At 36.8% G+C, this 27,921-nt stretch overlaps 1 pseudogene across 1 annotated transcript in view; it reads right to left on the bottom strand.

Annotated features, from left to right (window-relative positions):
* The window catches only part of LOC149572472 (putative receptor-like protein kinase At5g20050), a 35,803-nt pseudogene extending 8,183 nt beyond the window's left edge, over window positions 1-27,620 (bottom strand). Inside the window, exons 1-2 of the transcript XR_016359921.1 lie at window positions 26,837-27,620; window positions 23,689-23,754 (exon numbers count right to left, since the gene is read on the bottom strand). The product of XR_016359921.1 is annotated as a putative receptor-like protein kinase At5g20050 (transcript). The remainder of the gene's footprint in view (window positions 1-23,688; window positions 23,755-26,836) is intronic.
* Between the last annotated feature and the right edge of the window lie 301 nt (window positions 27,621-27,921).

Below are 27,921 nucleotides of genomic sequence, written 5' to 3'. Positions count from 1 at the left end.
CTCAAACTCCACTCCAAACTGCCTTTTACAATGCCAGAAATGTCCTTAAATAGACCTCGGAGGGTTAAGGACTAGGAATACATTCTAGAAAGTGCTAGTAGGCATCCACCAACCAAATAGAAGGCTCCAGAAGCTGCGTTAGAAGTCGACGCAAATCTAGAAGAATCCAAAAACGGTTAACTGAACTTCCGGGAGACATAACTTTTGAACCGTAGCTCCGATTGACGAACCGTTTACATTTTCGGAAAGCTCTCGAAGCGCTCTATAGCCCTATGGACCAGCTTCGCTCGTCCCCCATTTTTCAACCCTTTTCGAGGTCATTTAATGCCCCTAACCTAACTTTGAAGCATTCTTAGGAGGTCTCCAAAACTCGAAAAACTGCGATAACTTTCAAACTGTGGGACCTGTTGACTTGATTCTTTTTCTGGAATGCTCTAAATTACAATTACATCCATCTGGCCAATTTACACCTCCTAGTTCACCAAAATGATGGGTCAATTACATACTCCTTATTTTCGGCATTTACACGTATCCCAAGGTGTTCAAATACTCTATCCTAGAACACTGATAGTGGAACTGTGAGAGTTGGAACCTTTATTTGACCCAAATGGGTATCCAAAAATGAAAACACATGAAACAGAAACTAAGTCTAAGCACATTTTTTTAAGTGACACAAGATTGCCCTTATACCTCTGGATGCTCCTGCATCAGACACCCAGGGTAGATTGAAAAGTGACCCTGTCACTTTATGAATGGTAGAGGAAATCCCAAATGGGAAACCTCAGCTGCTGAAATCCAGGTTGAGTCCTCTATCGGCCGTCCTTTCCACTTGACCAAATACTCTTCATACTGCCTGTTTCTGGTACTTCTACCCACACGATGATTTAGAATGTCTTCTATCTCCTCCTTCTTAGAAGCAGGAATTGGACATTGCTCTAACACCAGCTCCTCATCCGCACCATCATCATGGTACTCTGTTAAGTCTACAATGTTGAAAATAGGAGAAATGTGAACATCATCTAGTAGCTCCACCTCATGCATTTCCTGAGTCATGTTTCTTCAAAATTTTGCAGGGGCTAAATTTTTTCATTTTTAGCTTGTTGTAAGTACCGGCTGGAAATCTTTCTTTTCGTAAGTGCACCATGACTAGATCCCCTACTTGGAATTCCTTATGTCTTCTCCTTTGATCAGCCCTAGCTTTATACTCTTGATTCATCTTGGTAATGTGTGCCTGAACCTCCTCATGTAGACGCTTGATATGTTCAACAAATTCTTCAGCTTCAGCACTTGTCCTCTCCCCTTGCTCTATCTTCCTCAATTCTGGTGCAATCCTTGGGCTACTTCCATATACAATTTGGAATGGTGATTTTCCGGTACTCATATTTATAGAGTTATTGTAAGCAAACTCTACTTGTGGTAGAATCAAATCCCATCCCTTGGGCTTATCCCCAACTAAACATCTCAGCAAATTGCCTAGACTTCTGTTTGGCCGTCAATCTGTGGGTGATGCGTGGAACTGAATTTCAAGTCTGTTCTCAACTTCTTCCACAATGTCCTCCAGAAATACCCCACAAATTTAGTATCTCTGTCAAAAACTATACTCCTTGGAAGACCATGTAGTCTTACCACCTCTCTAAAAAACAAGTCTGCAATATGGACAGCATCATGAGTCTTATGACATGGAAAGAAATGTGCCATTTTGGAGAACCTATCAACCACCACAAATACTGAGTCATCACCACGTTGTGTCCTTAGCAATCCAAGAACAAAATCCATACTTATGTCCTCCCATGGCCTTGATGGAACAGGCAATGGCTGATATAGTCCAGTATTGTGACTAAATCCCTTGGCAACTTGACAAACCTGGCAACTCTGTACAAACTTCTTCACATCCTGTGAAATTTGAGGCCAAAAATAATGTTCTCTAAGAATAGCAATGGTCTTATCTCGACCAAAATGTCCTGCCATCCCTCCGTTGTGTTTCTCCTTAATCAGATTTTCCCTCATGGAACTCCTTGGAATGCACAATTGACTACCCTTGAACAACATGCCATCCTGAATCAAATAGTCTAACCACTTGGTTCTATCTACAGCAACAGGCTCTTTACAAGCTTTCCATGCTTCAACAAAATCAGGATCCTCAGGGTACAAATTCTTGACTTCATCAAACCCAACTACTTCAACCTGCATTACTGTAAGCAACAACTATCTCCTACTTAGTGCATCTGCAACCCTATTAGATTTTCCACTTTTATGCTTCAACACAAATGTATAACTCTGCAAGAACTCTACCCACTTCATATGTCTCTGATTCAATTTACCTTGGCTATTTAGGTACTGTAATGCCTGATGATCAGTATACAAAACAAATTCCTTTGGCAATAAATAATGCCTCCATTTCTTTAAGGCCTGAACTATTGCATAGAACTCTTGATCATAAACAGAATACTTCTTCTTTGCATCATTCAATTTTTCACTAAAATAAGCAATAGGCTTACCTTCTTGGCTTAATACAGCCCCAATAGCACTGCCGCTAGCATCACAATCCACTTGGAACACCTTTCTAAAATTTGGAAGTGCCAACACAGGTTGTTCTGTCACCTTCTTCTTCAGCAATTCAAAACTTCTCGCAGCTGCTGCAGTCCATTTGAACTCTTTTCTATCCCCTCTTATTGTGTCAGTTAGGGGTGCACATATGCCACTAAAATTCTTAATAAACTTCCTGTAAAAACTAACCAGACCATGAAATGATCTTACATCAGTAGCAAACCTTGGAGTAGGCCATTCCAAGATGGCTTTTACCTTCTCTGGATCCATTTTAAGACCTTCAGGTGATATAACAAACCCCAAGTAGACTAACTCCCTTTTAGCAAAGATATACTTCTTCAAATTAATTAACAGTTTCTCTTCCCTCAACCTCTCAAGAACACTACGAATATGCAATAAATGTTCTTCCAAAGTCTTGTTGAAAATTAAAATATCATCCAAATAAACAATATCAAATTTTTCCAAGAACTTCTTAAGTACCTCATTCATGAGCTGCATGAAGGTGCTTGGGGCGTTTGTCAATCCAAAGGGCATGACTAACCACTCATAAAGACCCTCCTTGGTCTTGAAGGCCGTTTTCCACTCATCTCCTTCTCGAATCTGTATCTGATGATAACCACTCTTGAGATCTATCTTTGTGAAGTACTGAGCTCTACTCAAGCAGTCCATAAGATCATCCATTCTTGGCAAAGGAAATCGATATTTGATGGTTATCCTATTTATAGCTTGAGAATCTGTACACATCCTCCACTCTCCATCCTTCTTTGGTGCCAATACTGCATATACTGCACATGGACTCAGGCTCTCCCGAATCAAGCCTTTCCTCAACAGCTCTTGTACCTGTCTATTTAGCTCCTCTGTTTCAGTAGGAGTCATCCTGTGAGCAGCTTTGTTAGGCAAACTTGCTCTTGGAATCAGATCTATCTAATGACTGATTTGCCTTACTGGTGGCAATCCTTCTGGAACATTATCAGAGATAATATCTCCAAATTCACCTAGTAAATTAGAAACTTCAAGTGGTATTTCACTACTACCTTCTTTATCTTTCCTAAGAATCAAAGCATAGCACATACGTTGATGTTTCATTCCATCTAAAAACTTCCTTCCATCAACAAGACAAATCTTAGCACTGCTACATACCTTTTCACCTTCCTTTTTCATGGGCTTCAGTTTGTGGCGAACTCCATCCTTTATTAGAGAATATGTGTTTGCATGACCATCATGTACTGCATGTCTATCAAAATGCCATGGTCTACCCAACAATAGATGACAAACATCCATTGGAATAACATCACAGAGAACTTCATCATGGTAACTCCCAATTTTGAATTTCACGAGACATTGTTCACTTACCAGGACCTTATGATCATCTTTCACCCAAGCAATCCGATAGGACTGAGGATGTCTCTCCCTCTTGAGCTTCATCTTAGAGACCATCTCTTCTGATACCAAGTTATCAGTGCTACCACCATCAATGATCACGTCACAACATTTATTCTCACACTTGCATCTGGTACGGAACAAACTCCTCCTTTGTCCTAGTTCAATCTCACCACTTAGTGGGACTCTTTCATTCACCAAGGTCTCTCCTCTTTCTGCATCCTCTGAATGTGATGATTGTGCATCCTCATCCACATGAGCAACCCTAGCTTGGCCCTCAGCTCTCCTATCTGTCCTTCCTTGTCGTTGAGGGCATTCAAAGGCACGATGACCTTCTTCATTGCAATGGAAATAGGTACCACGGAAGCCTCCTCTTCCTTGTCCACGTCCTCTACCTCTTCCTCTCCGATTTCTAAAGTCTTGATCACAGGAGCAGTTGAAACCCTCATTCCTCTGATTCCTGCTAGTACCCACATCTTCATTTTTCTTTTGGGTTTCATTTTGACCTCCAGATGACCTACTGCTTCCCCTTCCTCCTTGACCACGCCCCCTTTGTCTTCTTTCAAACCTCTTATTCAACTTCTCTTTAACTCGTAGGGCAAACTGGTATGCCTCTTCAACGCTGGTCATTCTTACCAGACTTAATTCCTCCTGGATGCTAGGTCGCAACCCACTGATATAACGAGCAACCTTCTCCTTATTTGCTTTTGCATGCCTTGCTCTAATCAAAAGTCGATAGAACTCCTCTGTATATTCTTGGACTGATCTTCCTGCTTGCTTTAGCCCATGCATCTTCTTAAACAAATCAAGCTCGTAGTCCACAGGAATGAACTGCTTCTTTAATTTGTCCACCATGCGATCCCACCTTGTGATCTTCTCCTTTCCTCTTCTGTTTCTTTCCAATTGAACCTCTTGCCACCGGATTTTGGCATGGCCTTTCAGTTTGGCCTTTGCAAACTTAACCCTATCTGAGTCCCTGATATCCTCATACTCAAAGTATTCTTCCAGTTCATTGATCCAGTCGATCAACTCATCTGGTTTCAGATTTCCTGAAAATACACCCACATCAATTGTAGGTCTTTTCCCAAATTTAGTAATGGCCCTAAAAAGCCTTTCCTCTGCCTGATTCAGAACTTCCCCATCAAATTCCCCTTCTGGTCCAATTTCTTCTTCTCCATTGTCATCCTCACTGTCGTCACCTGCGGCAACATTTGTTCCTCTACGGAGCTCCTCCTGCAATGCTTGTACCTGCCTTTGGAGGGCTCTAACCTCCTCAGGATTAACAGCTCCGGCCCTTCCACCACGCTCTCTTCGTGGAGGCATCTTCTTAACTCAAACCCACAACCACACAGTCCTGGTGCAAACTGCCTCACAGTCGGCGCTCTGTCTACACACTCAAGAAAACTTGCTCTGATACCACTTGATGAGGACACAACCCAAGCACAGAATGGACACAACAAGAAAAGAGAAATTGTATTAACTGTGAAAATAAGCTAGTACATTCAGTACAGAGAAAATAGACTTCATAACATGCCCTAAGGGCTTACAATAACATAAATCTCGAGATAATTTCTCCTTTCAGTACCTCCTCTCAAACTCCACTCCGAACTGCCTTTTACAATGCCAGAAATGTCCTTAAATAGACCTCGGAGGGTTAAGGACTAGGAATACATTCTAGAAAGTGCTAGTAGGCATCCACCGACCAAATAGAAGGCTCCAGAAGTTGCGTTAGAAGTCGACGCAAATCTAGAAGAATCCATAAACGGTTAACCGAACTTCCGAGAGGCATAACTTTTGAACCGTAGCTCCGATTGACAAACCGTTTACATTTTCGGAAAACTCTCGAAGCACTCTATAGCCCTATGGACCAGCTTCGCTCGTCCCCCATTTTTCGACCCTTTTTGAGGTCATTTAATGCCCCTAACCTGACTTTGAAGCATTCTTAGGTCTCCAAAACTCGAAAAACTGCGATAACTTTCAAACTGTGGGGCCTTTTGACCTGATTCTTTTTCTGGAATGCTCTAACTTACAATTACATCCATCTGGCCAATTTACACCTCCTAGTTCACCAAAATGATGGCTCAATTACATACTCCTATTTTTTTGGCATTTACACATATCCCAAGGTGTTCAAATACTCTATCCTAGAACACTGATAGTGGAACTGTGAGAGTTGGAACCTTTATTTGACCCAAATGGGTATCCAAAAATGAAAACACATGAAACAGAAACTAAGTCTAAGTACATTTTTTTGGGTGACACAGGATTGCCCTTATACCTTTGGATGCTCCTGCATCATAATCAAAATGAAGAAAATGAAGGAGAACACTTGGAAGAGTTGAGCTATAAAGATAGAGTGCTTCGGGCTTTAGATGGTAAAAATTAAGGGATCAAGATCGAAGTTTCAGAACATGCTAGTAGTCTTAAGCCAGAAGAGTTGATAGATTGGCTAAATGAGATGGGTAAATTTTTTGAATGGAAACCTATGGCAGAGGAAAAGAAGATGAAGTTTGCATGCACAAAATTAAAAGGACATGCAATGATATGGTGGGATCACCTCCAAAAGGAACGAACCAGAAAATAGAAGGAGAAGATCAAAATGTGGAGCAAGATAGAGAAAAGGCTTCGAAAAAAGTTCTTACCCTTGGATTACTCACAAACCCTATTTTGTAAGTTCAAAAATTTGAAATAAAATTTGTCTTCTATACAAGAGTACACAAATGAGTTCTATAAGTGATCCATGAGAATAGAGCATCAAGAAGAACATAAGCAGGTAGCTGCTAGATATATGAATGGCCTTAAATTCTTTATCCAAGATGAATTAAGCATGCATCGTGTTAATAGTATGGAGGAAGCCTACCAATTAGCTTTGCAGGCTGAAGAAAAGCATAATCGAGAGTATAATCAGAGGAATAGAGGAGGAAGAAGGGGTCCCTACATCTTTTCAAGGAGGTTCTAATTACGGTCAAGGAAAATCCTCCAAAGGATTTGAAAGAAATACAGATTCCAAAGAAGACCCTGCAAAACAGGAAAGAGGAAGGGGATTTCAACGAGGATGAGGTTATGGTAGCGAAAGAGGATGGGAAAACAAATGGAGGTCCTTTACCTATTTCAGATGTGTGGAAGGACATAGACCCTTTGAATTTTAAAATTATAACACTAAAAATAAATCAAGGAAGAGAGCCTAGAGTGAACTTGGTTCAGCTAGAAGAGGAGGAGAAAGAAGTTTCACTAGATGTGGAAGAAACCCTCATGATGAGGAGATCAATGATCATTCCAAAAAAAGATGAAGTTCCTGCAAAGAACTCTAGCAATTCGTGGCTCCTAACCAACATTTTCATAACTAGATGCACTTCTGGTGGAAAGGTATGTCAAGTTATTATTGATGGGGGTAGTTGTGAGAATATGGTATCTAGAGAAATGGTAGAGAAATTAAATTTACAATGTGAGAAGCATCCTCATCCTTATCGTATTGCATGGTTTAAGAAAGGAAATAAAGTAATAGTTGATAAAAGATATTTAGTCAGATTTACCATAGGAAAATTTTATAAGGATGAGATATGGTGTGATGTTATTCCTATGGATGCTTGCCATATGTTGTTGGGAGGAACATGGCAGTATGATAGGAAGGTCATAGATGATGGGGAGAAAAATACTTACAGATTTTGGAAGGATGGCTCTAAAGTGGTTCTATTGCCGCTTAAGGATGAAAAGAAGAATGAAAAACCATGTTGTCTGCAAAAGAAGTTGTTAAAGAAATGAAAGTAACAAGTTGTTGTTATGCACTAGTACTAAAAAGAGGAGAAGAACAAGAAAACTTGGTGCCACCTGAGGCAACGAAGGTACTGGAGGAGTTTGTCAATTTTGCTCATGATGAACTACTTGATGGTCTCCCACACAAAAGAAATATTCAACATCATATTGATCTTATTCTTGGAGCAACTCTACCTAATCAAGTAGCCTATTGGTTGAATCCAGCACAACATGCAGAGTTGAATAAACAAGTGACAGAACTGATGCAAAAGGGTTTGGGCAGGGAAGGCATGAGTCTGTGTGCAATACTTGCATTGTTGACTTCAAAGAAGAATGACACATGGAGGATGTGCACTAATGACAGAGCAATCAATAAGATTATCATTAAGTACCAGTTTCCTATTCCTCGAATATAGGACATGATGGATGAATTAGTGGGGGCTAAGTACTTCAGCAAGATTGATCTTTTAAGTGGCTACCACCATATTCACATTCGAGAGGGAGATGAATGGAAGACAGCATTTAAGACAAGAGATGGTTTGTACAAATGGATGTTATGCCTTTTGGGCTTTCAAATGCACCTAGCACATTTATACAATTGATAAATACAGTGATGCGACTTTACATTGGTAAGTTTGTTGTAGTTTACTTTGATGATATTCTAATCTATAGTAGAAGCAAGGAAGAACACTTACAACACCTGAGGATCATCTTGAGTGTCTTAAGGAAGGAGAAGCTCTTTGCAAATTGGAAGAAGTGTAGGTTCACACAAACTAGTTTGACCTTTCTAGGCTTTGTCATTTCTCAAGTTGGTGTTCAAATGGATCCATAAAAGATAAGAGCAATCCTAGAATGGCTCAGTCCTTCTAGTATAACAGAAGTATGAAGTTTTTATGGGTTGGCAACTTTCTACCGAAAGTTTATCTAAAATTGTAGCAGTATAGTAGCACCCATAACAGACTGTACCAGAGGAAGGGAGTTCAAATGGACAACGGATGTTGAAGAGAGTTTTAAATTCTTGAAGAAAAAGGTAATTGAAGCTCCTATATTGAAACTTCCAAATTTTGACAAAATTTTTGAAGTAGAGTGTGATGCTTCACATGTTGGGATAGGGTTGTTCTTAGCGAAGAAGGTAAGCCTGTGGCCTTCTTTAGCGAGAAATTGAATGAAGTAAGAATTATTCTACCTATGATATGGATTTTTATGCAATTGTTCAAGCATTAAGACATTGGAGGCATTATCTGGTCCCACATGAGTTATTCTATTTACTGATCACATTGCTTTGAAATATCTCAACACACAAAAGAAGTTGAATAGCCGACATGCCAAGTGGGTATCTTTCTTACAAGGATATACCTTTGTCTTGAAACATAGGTCTTGAAAAAAAAATCAAGTTGTTGATGCCTTGAGCAGGCGTGCTACATTATTAACCACAATGGAAATTGAGGTTACTGGTTTTGATGCTATTAAGGCCTTATATGAAGCTGATGATGATTTATAGAAAATTGTAAAACAGCTAACGGCTTCATCTTTTGGTAAGTTGGATCATGTGAAAGGTGACTATTTTACGTAGGATGGTTACCTCTTTACGGGTAAACAACTATGTATACCAAGCGGATCTATGCGGGAAAACATTATCAAGGAATTTCATAGTGGCGGACTAGCTGGAGACTTTGGAAAGGACAAAACAATAAACTTGGTTGAAGATAAGTATTATTGGCCCAAGATAAAGAGTAAATCACTAAATATGTGGCAAGGTGCAGATTTGTCAAGTGGCTAAAGGACATTCACAGAATACAGAATTATACATGCCTTCAGATCAATGAGATTTCCACAATCCATGCATAAGAGTTCTGGTTTCTGGGTTAGATTGTGTGCAGTTTTTTTAATCATCAACGTTTCGGATCATACTACATGATCCATCATCAGGATGCCAGAGAACAAGAAGAACAAAAAATGATGATGGATCATGTAGTATGATCCGAAACGTTGATGATTAAAAAAATTGCACACAATCTAACCCAGAAACCAGAACTCTTATACATGCCTTACCAGTACCCACCGAACCATGGACTGACTTGAGTTTGGATTTTGTATTGGGTCTATCACACACTCAGCGAGGTAATGATTCTATTTTGTGGTTGTTGATTGATTTTCAAAAATGGTCCACTTTATTGCTTATAAAAAGACCAACAATGCAACTAGAGTAGTTGAACTATCCTTCTTAAAAGTTGTTCGTTTATATGGCCTTCCAAAGATCATTACCTTTGATAGAGACACTAAGTTCTTGAGCTATTTTTGTAGGACTCTCTAGAGGAAATTAGGAACAAAGTTACCATATAGTAGTGCCTATTATCCTCAAACTAATGGACTAGCAGAGGTAGTCAATCGGAGTTTAGGAAATATATTATGTTGCATCGTGGGGGAGATGCCTAAACAGTGGGACTTGGCATCGCCCCAAATAGAATTTTCCTATAATAGTTTTGTTAATAGATTCGGTGGAAAATCTCCATTTCAAATTGTCCATGGTTGAAACCCTCAAGGTGTTCTAGATCTTGTGTCACTTCCGTTGGGAGATAGAATTAGTGATGATGGAGTTGTCTTTATTGAACACCATCACCAACTCCAACAAGATGTCAAAGAAAAGTTACAGGATAGTAATACGAGTTACAAGATTACTGCAAATGCTACTTAGAGACAATTTATATGTGTTGTTGGTGACTTAGTGATGGTTTACTTGATGCGTGAATGGTTTCCTACATGCACATATCATAAATTGAAGTATAAAAAGATTGGGCCTTGCAAAATCATCAAAAGAAACAATGATAATTCTTATGAAGTTAGCTTACCAAAAAATCTTGACATATCCCTTATTTTTAATGTTTCTGATTTATACACATTCCATGGAGATGTTCCAAGTGCAAATGGCATCCAGGGAGTGGATTGGCAACATCACCTTCCCAATAAGAAGGAAAAGATTGCCAAAATTCTTAACAAGCATACTACCTCCACAAGGCATGGCCAACATAACAGATACCTGATACAGTGGGACAGATTACCTAAAATAGTGAGTACGTAGTTATCTAAGTGGGCAGTAATGTAGTTAGATCCAATAAAATTGCAGCAATTCATAGACAGCCACTTGTAGGAGCTGTGTTTCTTTCAAGAAGGGGAGAATGATGCATCAACTTCTGAAAGCCATAACTTTTCACTCAGATATGGGTTTTGGCTGATATTTTACTAGTAGATGCATGATGAGGAGTAATTTGGATTGTCGACCGAGCTCGGCTGATTGGTGATCATTTTGACATCTTTTCGAGAGCCTGAAATATCATCTTGGCCTCTAAAATTGGATTTTTTTGTTTTTTTTCCAATTTTTTATAAAGTTGTTTTTGTAATATTTCTGAAATCATATTCTTGATTTCATAGATTAGTTAACAATTCATCTTGCCTTAGTTGGGGGCTTTTCTTGGGAAAAATCAAGATTCATAGGATGGGTTTTGAAAATTACCAAAAATGAAAAAATCTATTTTTCGTAAAAATCTGCCAAATATGCTAATTTTTAAAATTGTAATAAGTAGTTGTTTTCTTTCATTGTAGAGGCAAAGTAGGAGGTGGAAAAGTTTAATGAAGAATTTGGCACTCTGAAACTTATGTGTTGTATAATTTTCTAGGTGGTTGTTGTGAAGAGTTTGAGCTACATCAGTTCTATTTTGCACTTTGGGAGGCATAACGTGAGACATTCTATTTTCTAGATTATGTTCCAGGCACATCCCATTCAGTTTTTTTCTTTTTTGCATTCTGGTGGATATCTTGGTTGTTTCAGGTCCGAAGATCAATTTTGTTATTTTAGAGGATTTTTCATGGGTTGTATTATCTCTTGTATCAGCCTTATGTCTCTTTTGATATTTGTTGACATCTTTTTGTAATATTTTTGCAAACGCACTGAGATAAAGTGTCACTCTATTGTATTTTGAGATCTTGCACATCTTTGTTTATTCACACTACATTATAAAGTGCCATAGAGGTTTCATGTTGTCCATATTCATTATCTTTCTTTGTCAAGTGGGTGTTCCTTCCACAACATTAGCCTCATGATGTGTCAATGACACATGCCATTATGGGTGTTTGTACTTCTTTAGCACTCTCAATGTTCCTAGTTCTTCTTTCTGTAAGAGATATTGCATTTAATTTCAGTGTTCATGTCTTACCTCTTACCATTATAGGTGGGTTATGTTGGTTCTATTACTTTCTTGGTTCGATGGAGTGAGTTAAGTATTTAGTATTAGATCCTATGTACTAAGTGATTGCACTGGTTGGATACCTATGCATTTTGGTGACATCGATTATTTACCATATAGACATTCTTTTATTCCTATTTTTGGAGGTCATGAAGATACCTTCCATTTTCAATTGATAAGCTCTTTAGACTTAGTCTTCTCTACCTAGTCATGTTCTATATAGTGGAGGTTCTTTAGATCAGTAGTTTGACAGTGTTTGCAGCTTCATGCTTTAGTGGTGTTCTTCATGATCATCTTTTGTTCCTATCTTCTAGGACATTCCCTAGTTTGGAGGCGTTTTCAGTCCTTCACTAGTTCTTTTTAGCATTATTTCCATCTCTTTTCGAAGTAGGTTTTTCCAATGTGGTTTTCTCCATTTCTCCTCTTTTCAGAGATTTGATTGTGCTTGGGTACCTCATCAAGCCTTGTTGTCGGGACCCAAATTTACTTCCAGCAGCAGTTTCTAGGTTTTTAGCTACTCCCTAAGTTTATCTTAAGGGGGGGTGTTAAGAAAAATAAAGTATTTTCTTATTAATAAAATCATATTAATTTAATTATTAAGTCACTTACTATCTCTAGTTTACTTAAGCTAAACTTTGGGCATATAAAAATTAATTCTTTTATTAATTATTATCATCTAACCTAGGTTAGTTACCTGTGAGGGTTTTGATCTCCTTTTAGAAGGATTGATCGTTTTGTAATTTATTCATTCGCTTTGATTATAACAATTTCTCTTTTTGCTCATCAAGAATGTCTCATCTATGGATCTGAGAATTTCAGCCTCCATAGTTTTTGCTTCTCTCTTTTTGTGACCAGTGTTTGCATGTAGGTGATTCTTGGGAGCTGTGGGGTTGATCTTTCATCAACTTCAACAGAAACCACCACCTGCCCCCGCCCCCCCCAAAGGCTGTGATATAAAGTGGGCTAATAAATGGGACCTCAATCATATTGTTGAGAAATTTGATAACTCCAAAATCACTACCAAACACAACACTGTTTGGCAACCACACCCTCCCCCCCATGGATGAAATTCAACTTCAATGGCTTTGCAAAAGATGGGAAGATTGTGGTGGGTGGTGTGATCTATGACAAAAAGGGAAGGCTCATTGTGGCATTTGCTCGAAGTTATGGGATGGGATCAAACAATGATGTTGAGGCCACAACTCTGCTATGGGGCATGATTTTTGCGAACATGTGGAGGTTTAAGAGGCTAACTATTGAAGGAAACTCCCTTTTAATTGTCAATGCTGCAAAAGGTGACAGAAATGTTAATTGGAAGATTAGTTCTATTATTCGAGATATTCATGCCCTTATGAGTGGACTTCAAGAGGTGAAGGTGGGCCGCTTCTATCATGAGGACAATAGCGTGGTTGATGACTTGGCAAAAATTGGTCATAATTTCAGCATGATGCAAATGTGAAATGACATCAAACAACTGCCACCATCCACCCAAGCTTATGTGGAGGGTCAGAAAAATCAAATATTTTAGTGATATGTAAAACCTAGACACATGGCACCTAATCATTGCTATGGGTGGGAGGAGTAAATTATGGGTTGCAAACCATAATGAATTAAACCAAAATGGAGAGATCAACATCATTGTTCTTTATGGCTTATTTAATAGAGGGCTTTATGGTATCGATGAAAGGACAATCCACAGGGATATTGTCAAGATGAAGTGGCCACGTAAATCGGGGATACCAACTAACCACCATTATATCTATTCTGCGTATTTCAAAATCAAAAGGTGGCGTAATTGGAGGCATCTCAACATGACGGAAAACATGCCCTACACCCATGTGAAGACAGGTTGACAATGGGGAAATGTGCTTTATCATAATCATAAAATGGTTAAGTAAATTTTCTGAAAACATTATTTTCTACGGTAGTGCCTCTAAACTTTCCTTCATTCATTTTTTATCTGCAACAAGGGCATGCCGGTGGGTAAGGAGAGCTTGGTGGTTGAACTTGGTGAAAAAGATTTGGGGGGCATCTTTAGCTATATCGAGCCACTTGAAATTAAAGATGAGATCAAGGACAACAAAGAGGCATGGGTCTATTTGCACGAGGGTGGCCTTTTTCCATTTATGGAGTGTATTGAAGGCTTCAATGACCATGTCTTCGTGCAATTTGTTGATTCCTGCGACAATATAAGGGTCACTGTTAATGGGGTGTCCTTTGAAATCACAAAAGAGGTCATAGAAGAAGTGGGTGGGTTTTCTCTAGAAGGAAAGAGCTACAGAAAATAATTCAGAGTGACGAATGAGGCAAGCCTGCATAAGTTCTTCTATTCTAAGGAAGAATCGGTGTGAATACGTGGTGGCTTCTCTAGGGAAGACCTTCCTAAACTATGGGATGTGGTCTGCCGTGTTATAATGCGCTATATTACGTTGGAGGATCACTTTCAAGTGTTCTACAATTACCACTTTCCTATTCTGAATCATTTTAGGAACCATGATCTAATCTCCTTCCCACATTTGATAATGCATTCCATGGGAGATAGTGTTTATAATGTCTATAAAAAATGGGAGGAAGGGAAATCTTTTTACATCCTCCACCAAACTTTTATGTTAAATTATATAAATTCCACTATGCCCTTCACCCACCACCATCTGATAACCCTCCAGTCATTACAAACCCCAAATTTCCACTAACACAAGCCCTGGATCTGTTCTAAAGAGAAATAAGTCTATTAAAAATTCTCATGAACAACAGAATGAAAATTTTAGTGTTATCTACTCGGACATTGTTATTGGCAAGAGCAAGAAAAGTACTGGGAGGTCTAGTAAGAGGTTAAAAATGGAAAAATTTCCAACCCCACCCAATAAAGACATTGTTGTCACCTCTGAATCCACTGAGTTAGAGACTAAACCTATCAAGAGAAAGAAAACAAAAATGGTGCACACTAGCTATGGCTCGGAGAGCAAGGATAACCCCAACCCCTCCCATGTTTCTAATAACCTGAATAGTGGGAATCCAACATCGGATAATTTGATTGTGGATGGGGATATTTCATCTCCTGTGAGGATTGCTGAGAAGAGTGGGAGGAAAATGGAGGGGACCCTAGGGTAATGACAAAGACAATAATATTGCCGACAAATTTAGTAAGTTGGAGGCCTCCTTGAAGGAGTTTGCTAAAAGCCAAGAGACCATGTACCAGAAATTCAACTCCAATGTGGTGTACACCACCAAGGTGATGCATTCAGTAGCCACAACTCTTTATCTTTTGTAGGTTAACAAAGACGATGTCAAGGCGGGAAAGGAGAGTGAGACTGCACTATCTCTCTATGGCTTCCTTGTGAATGGCTGGTTTGGGACCTTGGTGGCATAACCCATGAAAGAGGAGGATGAAAAATTTGTGAAGGATGACCAAGGATATAAAGAGGAACTATAGCCCCATTGTTTTTTTTAACTCCAAATTTTGTTATGTTTTGGTTGATTATGAACTCTCCACCTAGAAGGGTTGTTTTGTATAAGTGGACTTATTGTACGAAGTATAGTAGGATCCTTAGGATGTATTGTTATTATGGTTTTGGGTTTGAGCATTGGGATATCATGTTTAGAACTCGTGTTTATGCTGGGATGATAGATGATAATATTTTTGAGAAGATGAATATTTTTTGATGTTTAGAAAAGGAGTAGGTTGAATTATTGTTAAATGACTACCAACTGATTCTCAGCTTCTTGTATCTTAGGGTCAGCCCCCTTTTTTCCTTGGTTGCTTTCTAATACATCAAAAAAAAGAAAAGGTTGTGGGATTACCATAAGTCACATTCTCTAAAGGTCTTTATGACAATTTTATCCTAGGAAATATTTGAAGAAAAGTTTGGCAAAGACAAATATTGAACAGCAACACAATCATTGGAGTTGATTCATGGTGATATATTAGAGGCATTTACTCATCTCTCATATAATATGTTGAGATATGTTATCACCTTCATAGATAAAAAAAAAATTAAATATCCATGGGTCTACTTCTTAGACAAAAAATTGACTTAAACAAAAAATTGAAGTCAATTAACAAGTTTTAATAATTCAAGGCACTAGTTGAGAAATAACTAGAGATAACATTACATGAACACCAAATAAATGAAAGTGGGAACATGTCAATGTTAAGTTTGAACAATTTTACAAATCCAAAGGGGATGAATATGCAAAGGGAAACTCATTATGCTCACCAACTAAATGATTTAATAGAATGAAGAATATATTATTGAAAGAGATGGAAAATTGTATCGTACACTCCAAAGGTCTTACACGACAATATTGGGGACAAGCATTCAACTCTACTTTTTATATATGAAATATATTTCTTTAGAAAGCCTTGGATAGTACCTCTCCCCTTAGAAAATGAACATTAAAAAAAACCATCAATTTAGAAATTTAGGGACTTTTGATCACTACTTAAAACATGGATACTTAACAAAATCACAAAACTATGGATCCTAATCAAATCTTTGTAGGTTATCCTGATTGCATAAAGGGATATAAGTTGCTCCACCCAAAACATGAATTAGTTGTTCATTAAGAGAAATGTTAAGTTTCAAGAAAATCTTATTTATTTGCACTTCTAATACTAGAATGTATTCACTTAATTATGATGATTCTACTAACAAATTTGATCACACACCGTCCATTTTCAAGGTACAGCCTTCTTCCAATTTTGACAATAAGGCTAGTGATGAGGACAATTTTGTGCTACAGTATTTATGCTTGATTTCGATTGCAACTTTCATCTCCGTCCGTGAGCATCACTATTATCAGATTCCTCTTGCAACTATTAGTAGTTAGCATTGTAAACTTAGGCATATAATCTTCTTGTTGTAAGTGATAACTCAAAATCAGATTTGGTGTTGTTGTAGTCATTAATGTAAGCCCATTTGTCTTGGTAAATTCATAGCAACATTGTACATGGGAATGAATTCAATAAAGGAGATATATGTTGTATACCACTTGTTTGACAAAATGTCCATCTAATAGCATATATGATCAGCATAATAATTGCATATCATTTGTTTGTCAAAATGCCAGTTGGCTGTAGGTATGCATTCCAAATCTAGTTTCCATGTATATGCATTGAAAGATACCAAAAAGAACTACGCTTGCATTATTAGTTCATTGTAAAAAGTATTGTAATATCATTTGCGAACATTCTAAATTTCTTACCATCATTCAAACTATATTAAACAATCTGAAACACAAAAAAAATTAGAAAAGAGAAAGGCGACATATAAATGTTTGACAACATTCCTTGAGCTAAAATCAGTCAGTTTGGGCAAGGGATGTTACATTGGTATCAAAGATTTCTTGCAAAGTGTTTGATGAAATGTCAAACAACTCAATCATAAAAGAATTTGGTGTTTGTTGAAGTTATAATTGGTTGGGGTTATTACAACTTTTTGGCATTGAGTTTTCATAGTTCGATATTGTATTGTCCTAAAAGGTGAGCACTTAATTTGGGTTCATTTTGGAACTATTTTTAGCCTACTTTAGTGTGTTTATTATGGTAAGGTCTCTTATTGCATTTAATGATTCTCCTTTCTCCTTCAATCATGTGTAAATTCAACATTACCTCTAATTTCGATGCAAATTTCTCATTTATCCACTCATTTACAATCCAATTTCAGTTTAAGTACACGCTGGTCTAATATTAATCAGTCATTATCTACATTACAAATACATGGATAGAACCTTTTCTCAAACCAAGTACACCATTGATCTTTTTGTCCTATTTTTTCAAACGCTTAACTATAAGCCATCTTTAAATCCCATTTTTCTGTGAGATGAAGCTTAAGGTTGACACATTACTTATTTCATTGTCATCATATTATTTGAAGTCTCATTTATTTGATCCATCGCATGTTTGATATTTCCTATGAACCTATAAGTTATTAACATGATTTCTAAATTTATGCAAGGGCCTAAAATTTATCATTCATTTTGTGTTAAAAAATTGTTACAATTTACTCAAATAATTGTCTTCCAAATTATATTTTAATGAAATAATAAAAACAATCTAATTAATCAAACCTGTTAAACGCTTGCAAATTAATATTTTTTTATATTTTAAATTATGATTTTTTTAAAATTAATTGAATTGGATTAAACAAAGTGGTGGCAAAACACGATGAAGAACCAGAGTGCTGAAACAGAGATACTACACAATAGCCACTTGATTTGGTTTCTATCTCATTATGCATCAATATCTAGTTTAGCAAAAATCGCTCCACAAAAATGACCCCAGCATTGTAAACATTAGATTTATTTATTTGTGAGTTGAAATCAGCCATGATATTTTGAGTGAATACCCTTCTAGTTGTACCTTGCGGTGTAGTTGTGAGATGCGAACATTTACAAGGAATGACTTGCAAATTCCACTCTCAATTTTTCATTGAGAAGAATGTTGTGTTATTTGACATCTTTGTGTAGTATGAGCAGATCTTAACTATGCAGGAATATCAAACCCTGAGCAATTTCCATGGCAAGATCTTGTTAGATTTATTACATTAATTAGGTTAGTTTCTAAGTTTAGTTTAAATAAATAAATTAGTTAAATGTATAGTTGCTGGAAGTTATTTCCATAAGTAGTTTTTGTAAGGGAAAATAAGGCTATATGAAAATGTTCAGACATCAATGTATATAATAATTCAATATCAATTCAATATGTATCCGAATGTATCTAGAAAAATCTGAATCAGCTCTTTCATTTGGTATTAGAGCAGGTTGATCGATTGGGAGAAGAGTGTTGTTAATGGATTTTGGATAATCGGACCCTAACTTCTGTGGATTTATTGAAGAGAAGTTTGAGATTTATTGCGCAGATATTATAATATTATATTGTCCATGAATATGTTGTGATTCTTTTTTTTTATGAAGAATAAAACAGGGATCAACATCACTCAATTTTTCAATTACATTATTTGCTCTATAGTATTGTTTTCTAAACAATGGATAAATTATCTAGAAATCCCAAATTTGAAGGGCCTAAGTTTCACACATGGAAAATTAAGATACAATTGCTTTTGATTGAAAAAGATCTATGGGACATTGTTAATGGAACTATTCAGAAACCCCAAGATGCAGATAAAATAACAAAGTGGATAGCCAAAGATCATAGGGTCTCTGCATTGATTGGACTTGGTCTATCAAATGCATAATTGCACCATATCGATCTTTCAAAGACTTCAAAAGAAAATGGGATGGGCTTAACATCTTGTTTGGTTCACAAGCTTCTAGTGCAAAAATGTCCATAAAACAAAAGTTGTTTAGGTTGAAGATGAATGAAGGTGATAACATTGTTCAATATAAAGTACTTTTCGTTCACTTCTTAATCTAGTGTTCCTGGCAGAAGATAACTAAAATGTTTTTATTGTTAGCAAAGTGGACATGTATAGATGAATTGTTTTCAGCAGGCCAAAGATCTTATCGGTAGGAAGTTGAAGAAAAATGTAGTCTTTGTTGTAATTGAAGGTGAGACACACTTTTGTGATTTTGCAATACATACAAATAATGATGACTGTGATAGTCCACTTGAAATTGATACAAGATTTGTGCATTAAAGAATAATAAATAAGTAAATAGGAGGCCAGAGGCATAGGAGGTTGGAGGATTTTTATCATCTCGAACTAGCTTCTCACTCAGAGATGATTACTGCATGAGAAGCACCTATTTGTGTCCCTGTAAAGTCGAGGCTTGGCAAACTCATCCCTAAAGATAAGAGGGGACTTGATATATTTTTGTCCTTGAAGAAAAGAGGGGGCTTGGTTGCGTGATTGTCCTTCTATGGAGTGAGGGGGGGGCAAGATTTGAAGAATGGCATTAGAGACACTTGGAGGAGATGTCGACTTTTAGAGGAAAGGCGTCCATGACATATTAGTGGTGATTGTTTCTATGGCACTTGAGGAGGCGTTAGACACACTCAAAGGAGATGTGGACTTTTGGAAGAAAGGCATCTCATGTGCAGCACCAGAGGAGGCATCAGGCACACTCCATGGAGATATGAAATTTTTGGAGGAACTGTCTCCTTGTGTAAGGGAGGTACAAACAATGTTATTATGAGGACAACTTCAGGATTTGCAGTCTGAAGTTGGGATATGAGGGCAACTTCAGGATTAGGATTTGCAATCTGAAGTTGCAAAGAAGAAAAATCTACTTTCAAAGATTGATGAAGGAGCTTCATCAAAGTTTCTAGAGGAATAATATTGGTTAAGGCTTTCACTTTTATTGGCTTAATGTGATAAGGGGAGAATGTTGGACTTATTACATTAATTAGGCTAGTTTCTAATAAAAGGGAATGCCAGATCTGTTGGATTAATATAATAAGGGGGAATGTTTTTTTTTTTTTGAAAGAGAGGTAAATGCTTTGACTTGGAGCTATGAACCAGTGAGGCCACAAACATGGGACCTCATCCCCATTAGATTTGAACCTTGATGGCAAGGATAACAACTCAACAACTTAACCATCACAACATGCCACTATTGGCATAATAAGGGGGGAATGTTAAACTTATTACATTAATTAGATTAGTTTCTAATAAGGGGAAACATTAAATTTGTTGGATTAATGTAATAAGGGGATATGTTAGATTTATTATATTAATCAGGCTAGTTTCTAAGTTTAGTTTAAATAAATAAATTAGTTAAATGTATAGTTGCTGGAAGTTATTCTCATAAGTAGTTTTTGTAAGAGAAAATTAGGCTATATAAAGATGCTTAGACATCAATGTATATAATAATTCAATATCAATTCCATATCAATTTTGTATATATCTGAATGTATCCAAAAAAATCTGAATCAATAAAATCAGCATTTTATATTTTAGCTCTTTCAGGTCTCACTTGAAGATGATCTACTAAGGTCTCCCATGTCACCAATTCATAAACCAAGCATAGCATTGAACTCTTCCAACTATTATGCCCTTTCTTTAATTTTTTTTAATATTATTGATAATTTGATATGCACACATATTTTTCCACACAAAGTCAAATTATATATTTTATCAGAATGTAATTTTGTAATATTTTAGTCAAATTTATTAACTTATATTTTATAAATAGCGACTTACAAGAATTTATTTCTCATACGAATAAATAGAATTCATTACATATGAACATCATACTAACAATGAATGTTAAATGTTCAGTTATTTTTTAAATGAATTCTGATAAATGAATTCTTATAAAATATGAAATGAAATTCTGGTAACAATATCACTATTTTCAATATATGTTATTAATAATTATTAAGATGCTCTGTAATTATGATACCAATTGAGACTTTCCAACATTCAAATGAAACTGTTAGCGTTGATTCACACTTGCATCAGTTCACTCATTATATTGTTAAACTAGAGCATAGATTTTCTCGTGACTGCCATAAATTAATGTTTTATTCGAAGTTAACTAAAACGGATTTCTCTCTCTGCCTCATTAGTTACAAAAAGGATTAGCAGTTAGTAGATGGCAGTCTCTTCCTTCTTTACCTCCATAACATCAATTTCTCTGAAATTATTTAATATTCATTGTAGTTTCATCTATTATACACATGATTAAAAGTTAAGAAGAAAGAACTTCTCTCTGTCTCATTTATAGCTAAAAGGATTACCAGTTAGTAGATGGCAATCTCTCCCTTCATTACCTCCATAATCTCAATTTCTTTCAAGCTATCTATTCATTGTAGTTTCATGTATTACCAGAAACGTGACGGGAGACCGTTTCTCGTTTCGATGGCCAACAGTTTCCGTCACGAAACGGCCGTTTCCATTTCTATGGAGGTTTCAGTCCATTTGTTGTTTTGAGCTAAAATTAAACAAATTATAATAAATTCTGAACTTTTTTCATTAGCGACTGTGAGAGAAGTAGCTTGTATTTAATTTCATTTGACCCGTTTCTTATGGACAACTTTTACGCATTGCATTTTTTTTTTCACTTACCATTGCGGTTTCGTTTCTCGTTTCTGATAACATAGTATTACACACATGATTAATAAAACTTCATAGTTCAACAGCTTTATTTTATTTTGTAATCATTTTAAATTCTACAGAAACCTTGCAATCCACCTGACTCTACCCTGAAACATCATCATATAACATGTCCATAGTCATCCAGACTAAACTCAAAATAACTTAAAGAGCCGACAAGCTGCCTCTTTCCCAAAAACGGTGTTTTGAATATGATCTAGCCAACTATTAAATTTAATTAAGAGTTATTTAAGGTGTATAAGAAATTAAGAATCCAGGCCTGAAATTGATCGGCTAAGTCCAATCTAACACTGCAGACCCCCTAAAAACATGTGAAGGAATCGAGTGGCTTCTATAAGCTACTGATATCTGTAACCTCGGCTAGATCTAATTGTTCTATAGCTTACAACTATAGAAAATTTTACATGATATCAGAGCTAGTTGCTAAAAAGAGAGCGTTTTTTTAGGAATTGATGATTGGAGCTTTCAAGAATGGAATTTTCAATCTTTGTCTTTATTATGCCATTCAGTTATCTCGAACAGAAGCCATCAATTCTTCTCAGGCCCACAAGCAGAGGCTTACATCAAAATGTTACAGCATCAAAGGTTGAACCCGATTCTACATCAGAAACAAGTCAAGATCATGCTCTCTTCGCATGGATCTTGCCTTTCTTTTCTCTCCAGTGACACTTTTTGTGGACCTGTCATGCCTCAGCAGGAATGTTTCTTTTGCTTCCATAGTTGATCAGATTAATAGACGATTGACAACTATATTTTCAATCAACATCTTATTCTTGCACGATTGAGTACTGCATCATCGAACAATAGATGTTTTGCCTTTATTTGCCAATCACCGTCATGGTTTCAAAGAAGATTTTTCATTCAGCACCTTGGTGGTTATGATTTGACAAACGTCCACAATAATTTTTATGTCATAAAAGAATTTCTCTCTGTAATTTTCAATTAAGTTTTCCCTCTCTCCTCCTTTCCTCATTAGCTTCTCCAGTTAGAATTAAGGGAAGGTGTCATTAGCTTCTATTCTCCATAGAATTATGGGAAGGTGTTAGTGTTAATAATTCTAACTGTTTGGTGCGTAGTTTACGGATGTTAAGTGGTGATTTGCATGAATCATGCATTAAGTCCAGCTGAAGGATAACTTTGTTTAGTATTAGATTTTATTTCCACCATAATTAACGGTTTCTAACGATGGTTATTATCTTGCTAAGTTTAGGCATTGCAGTATTGTAATAATCAACGTGAGAGCACAATGGAATCAGTAGATTTTTTATTCTAAGCAGCTTTGCTTCTTCTATTTATGTTTTTTCTAGAAGTTTTGCTATTTTCTCACCTAGATCTAATTGTTCTATAGTTTACAACTTCAGAAAACTTTACACTCACGGCCATCCTCGCGATGGGTAGCCACAAAATCTGGAATACCTAATTGAAAATTTAACAACTCTGTACTCTTTTCAGTCATAAAGCTTGTTTTGACAGGAAAGGAAGATAACTAATTAAAAGTCAATAAATATGTGCTTATATAAATAAATAACTATTGTATGATCTCCACAGGTTACGTTAATAGCTATTTTATGATATACTCAAATAGATGTTTAGAGAAAACGGTAGCTCCCTTGCTCACAGCAACGATGTAAATCATATGCCTACATATCTGTTATGAAAATTATTTAATCGTTTGCAACTTGGTGGGCACTCCTGGGTTGCGTGAGCCACTAGCATTCATATTCTGAAACCAAATGAACATCTCTTACCTATTATTGCGCCGGGACTGATGGATTTCCTCGTCGTATGGCGATATGCATAACCCATTCCAATACCTGCTCACAACGAAAAGCATCAGTAAATAACATGTTCAAATAAAATTTTAAATAGAAAAAAATTTATCTGCCAAACCAATGAGCAGTATTAAAAAAAATATTACTCGTGGAATCTTGGTCACAAAATGTTACTTTATTTATGTCAAATTTAAACTTATCTTCACAGGACAACAATATCAGTGTAATTAAATAACTCATTTTTAATGCACAGAGTTTAGAAGACAAAGATATTGGTTTCATGAGTCCACTAGCTTACACCATGTTGGCATGCTGCTGCTTATTAGTGTTTTAACCAGTTACATGTTCCCATGAGACATTGAAATTGTTAAAAAAAAAGGATAATATAGAATCTTCTGGAACAGCTATTTTGTAGCCAATGAAATAAGCTTTGGAAAAATATGAGGAACTGAAAAATAGTTATTAAAAAAACTGTAGAGTACGTAAGTCATAACTATCGAATAGATACTCCATTCTAACAACTATTCTAACAACTTTATATGTCATTATGCCCACCAGCCTATCTGCTAACCATGGCACGTGGCATGGTCCTCGGGAGAGAGGCTCTCTCCCCTCTTCCGGCCATGGTTAGCAGATAGGCTGGTGAGCATAATGACATATAAAGTTGTTAGAATAGTTGTTAGAATGGAGTATCTATTCGATAGTTATGACTTATGTACTCTACAGTATTTTTAATAACTATTTTTCAGTTCCTCATATTTTTCCCAAGCTTATTTCATTGGCTACAAAATAGCTGTTCCATTCTATATTATGCTTTTTTTTAACAATTTCAATGTCTCATGGGAACATGTAACTGGTTAAAACACTAATAAGCAGCAGCATGCCAACATGGTGTAAGCTAGTGGACTCATGAAACCAATATCTTTGTCTTCTAAACTTTGTGCATTAAAGATGAGAAAAAAGGTCAATCGTGCTAAAACTATTTTTCATAAAAAATAAAAAATCTTAAATTAAAATGTTTTAAAAGTGGCAAAAAACATTCCTAAGCTTTTGGGGTGATTTCCAGCTCCACAATTTTTCACCCACTTGTTAAAAGGTAGGAGTTTCTATTTTTGAGGAGATTTTGAATAATCTAGTAGCAAAATAAAATTCTGCTCGTGAGACCACCTGCCTTCTTCAAAAATAGAGCTTTAAGCACAGGTCCTCATGTTCTTGCAAAGCTTATTTTAGCTATCAGCCTCTGCTCAACATTTTTAGCAACACTGAAGAAAAATAGGAGACAATCAAAGATAAAGAAAATATCTTATAAAGTCATATGCCATTTTTCCCAATAAGCATTCTAACCCTCCTTTTTTATAGCTTATTTTAAAATTTTGAGCAGTGACTTATCCTTTTCTATTATTGATTGACATAAAAACACTCACGCTACTTAAATAAAAACACAATTTACAGTGACGTATCCTTTTCTATTATTGAAAAATGACATAAAAATACTCACGCTACTTAAATTTAAACACAATTTACACTAAAACAGTTAAAAACATGGGATAAGCCCTCCTCATGAAAACCCCTACCTAATATATTTTAGAAATACTAACAAATTTATTCATTGATCGCAGCTGAAAATGGTACATTATCACCAAAAAGCCCTCCCTTTATTTCATTCCTCTCCTAAAAGAATAAGACCACCAGAAAAACAGTCACAACTGATGACTATCCTCCTATGTGAACACTGAAATTCTAAATTAGCTCCAACTTAGTATCCCCTCAACTAAATTACTAAATTGGACACAACTGAAAATATAATTCAGCAAACGGGAAGACCAGTCAAATCTGCTGGTTGAATTTGCAGTTAGCAACCAGATTCCTAAAATTGAATGTGGATGTCTGAACCGAAATGCTCTGCATCAGCTTTATTTATCGAAGGCACTGTTGGTGGTTAAAATAGGATGTCTATAGAAGGATGGTGAGGCGCACCTAAAATTGAATATTCATGTTAATCTTTTATTTACAGTGTAGTCATGAAGATTAGAGTCCGACATTTGGAATCTTTCTGCTGCTTCGTCTTCAGGGAATGAAAGATTGATGCCGACGATGCTTGTGAATAGGACTAATTTATCGGCTCAACATATTTTTCTAATATATAGTTTAGGCTGGGGTCTCATGGAAGCCAGCTTTTTCAAAAATAGAGCCACACCCGCTGAGATTTTTTAGGAAATTTGTAAGCTGAGATTTTTTAAGGAAAAACTTTCTAAAATTTATTTTATGATAAAAGACTTTTTTAGTTTTAAAGTTTCAGTCTTTGACAAATGGCTAGATTTTTCCCTAAACTGCCAGCCCTCCCCATTTTCATCCGCTTCCTAAAAAAGAGGGGCTCCTATTATGAAGGAAAAGATTCTAACTAAACCTGTAGCCCCTCAAAAAATTTCTTATGGAACCTCCTCTACCTAAAAAATAGCCCTGTAGCCCCCTCATGGGACCCTGCCTTAGGCGGTTTCGTGGGAGGGGCTACAATTCTATTTTTAGACATAAGAGGTCTCAGGAGAATTTTTCTGAGGGTGGATCATTTAGAATCTTTTCCTCAAAAATAGGAGCCCCTCATTTTTAGGCCTCTAAAACTTGAGGGGTGAAAATGGGTGGGGCTGGGGTTAGCCCCACCAGCTTAGGAGAAATATTTGCATATGTCAAAAATTTGTAAAATTTATTCCCACCAAAAAGGTCTACTAGTGAAGTTGAATATGGCTCACACCATCCGACATCATAAGAGATGAGGCCAGGACGGTGTAGATGCCCCTACATCTTTGGCTTTAAGCCGAAGAGGTTTCAGGCATGTATGGGCCCGTATTGGGTTCCTAAATCTGTTTCCTGGTGGCCTTTGCTGGCTGGTTGGTAGCCCAGGCTCCCTGCCTTTAGAAAAAACATAAAGTTTTTTCCTTTTTTAAAATATTTTATGTAGAAGTGAAACTTTTAAGAAAAAATACAAAATAAAATTCCTGAAACCACTGCCATTAAAATATTCCTACAATTCCAGCTTAGCTTCAATTGTAACTTACCATACCCAAATGCATCTACATATACTGAATGAAAGTATTATAAAACTGAAAAAGAGATAAATTTAACATACTGTCAGAGCAATTAAAAAGATGTGTCTTTCCATTTGGGCAGTAGCAGCAGAAAGTTTCGGTAAAAGGATAATAACCGCATATCCCATTTGTTGCCTCGCAGCTGCCACACTCTGGAAATATGATCTTAGGATCCTCCCATTCTACCTGGAATCCTTTCCGTAAAAGCTGTAAAAAATCTGAACCGCGTTTAGGCAGCGTTTTAGGTTTTTCCAAAACCGGGACTGGATACATTTCGATGCAAAGCCCAGGTTTTTCTAATACACCCAAATACCATCCCTTAAATTCACCGCTGCCATTGCACTTCAACTCAACAATTTCCTTGGGGGGATTCTCCCCGCAGTCTCGAAGCTCAGTAACATTAAAATTCTGGCGCGAAACGAGAAAATGGGAATTGTTGAGATCGTCATAGACATCCGGGTCCAAACCGCAGGGTTGAAAAAGTTTCTGGTTAACAATGGTGATCCTTCTTTGAGAGATCAGAGAAGCATTAAGTATCCTGTAGTCACTTCTGTGAACATGCAACTGAGGGTTTCCTTCACACTCCACTTGAAAGCCGAGAAGACCGCAACCCTGGTTAAGAATCCCAAAAGGATATGACATATTTATACCCGCGCATTCAAAAGTAGGGCCGGGACATCTTCCATAAGAAGCCGCGAGGCAGGCTGTGAACTGCAGGAAAATAGCGCAGGGCGTAAAGAAAGTATGTGACTTCATGTTGTAGAAACAAGGAGGAGGTTGAGCACTAAAGATGTATTTCGTACCCGCAATAGTATTGTCAAACAACATGCAGACGGTAGTCCCAGTCGCGGCTGGAATTCGATTGCCGTGTCATTGACTGGTCGCGGGTCTGATGTGGGCCCATTCCTTTCTATAATATGCCTGTTCAATTCAACCAATTGCTGTCATCATCCAATTCTAACTCTTTTCCGCGAAAGTTTGGTGGAATCCTATAAGTGTTTGCTGGAATGTTTGATGGTACGACTTATTATCTGCAGCGTCTGAAGAAGATGCGGCTTCGAGCAGTGTCGATCCCCTAGGTACTGGATGGGGAGTCATTGGATAGGGTAACTTATATGCATCATAT

The sequence above is a fragment of the Cupressus sempervirens genome, chromosome 2, assembly GCF_028749045.1.
Source record: "Cupressus sempervirens isolate cs-2001-9-10 chromosome 2, ASM2874904v1, whole genome shotgun sequence".
In the NCBI taxonomy this organism is placed as follows: domain Eukaryota; kingdom Viridiplantae; phylum Streptophyta; class Pinopsida; order Cupressales; family Cupressaceae; genus Cupressus; species Cupressus sempervirens.
Note: the sequence above shows the minus strand (reverse complement) of the source record. Positions and strands in the feature narration are given on the sequence as shown.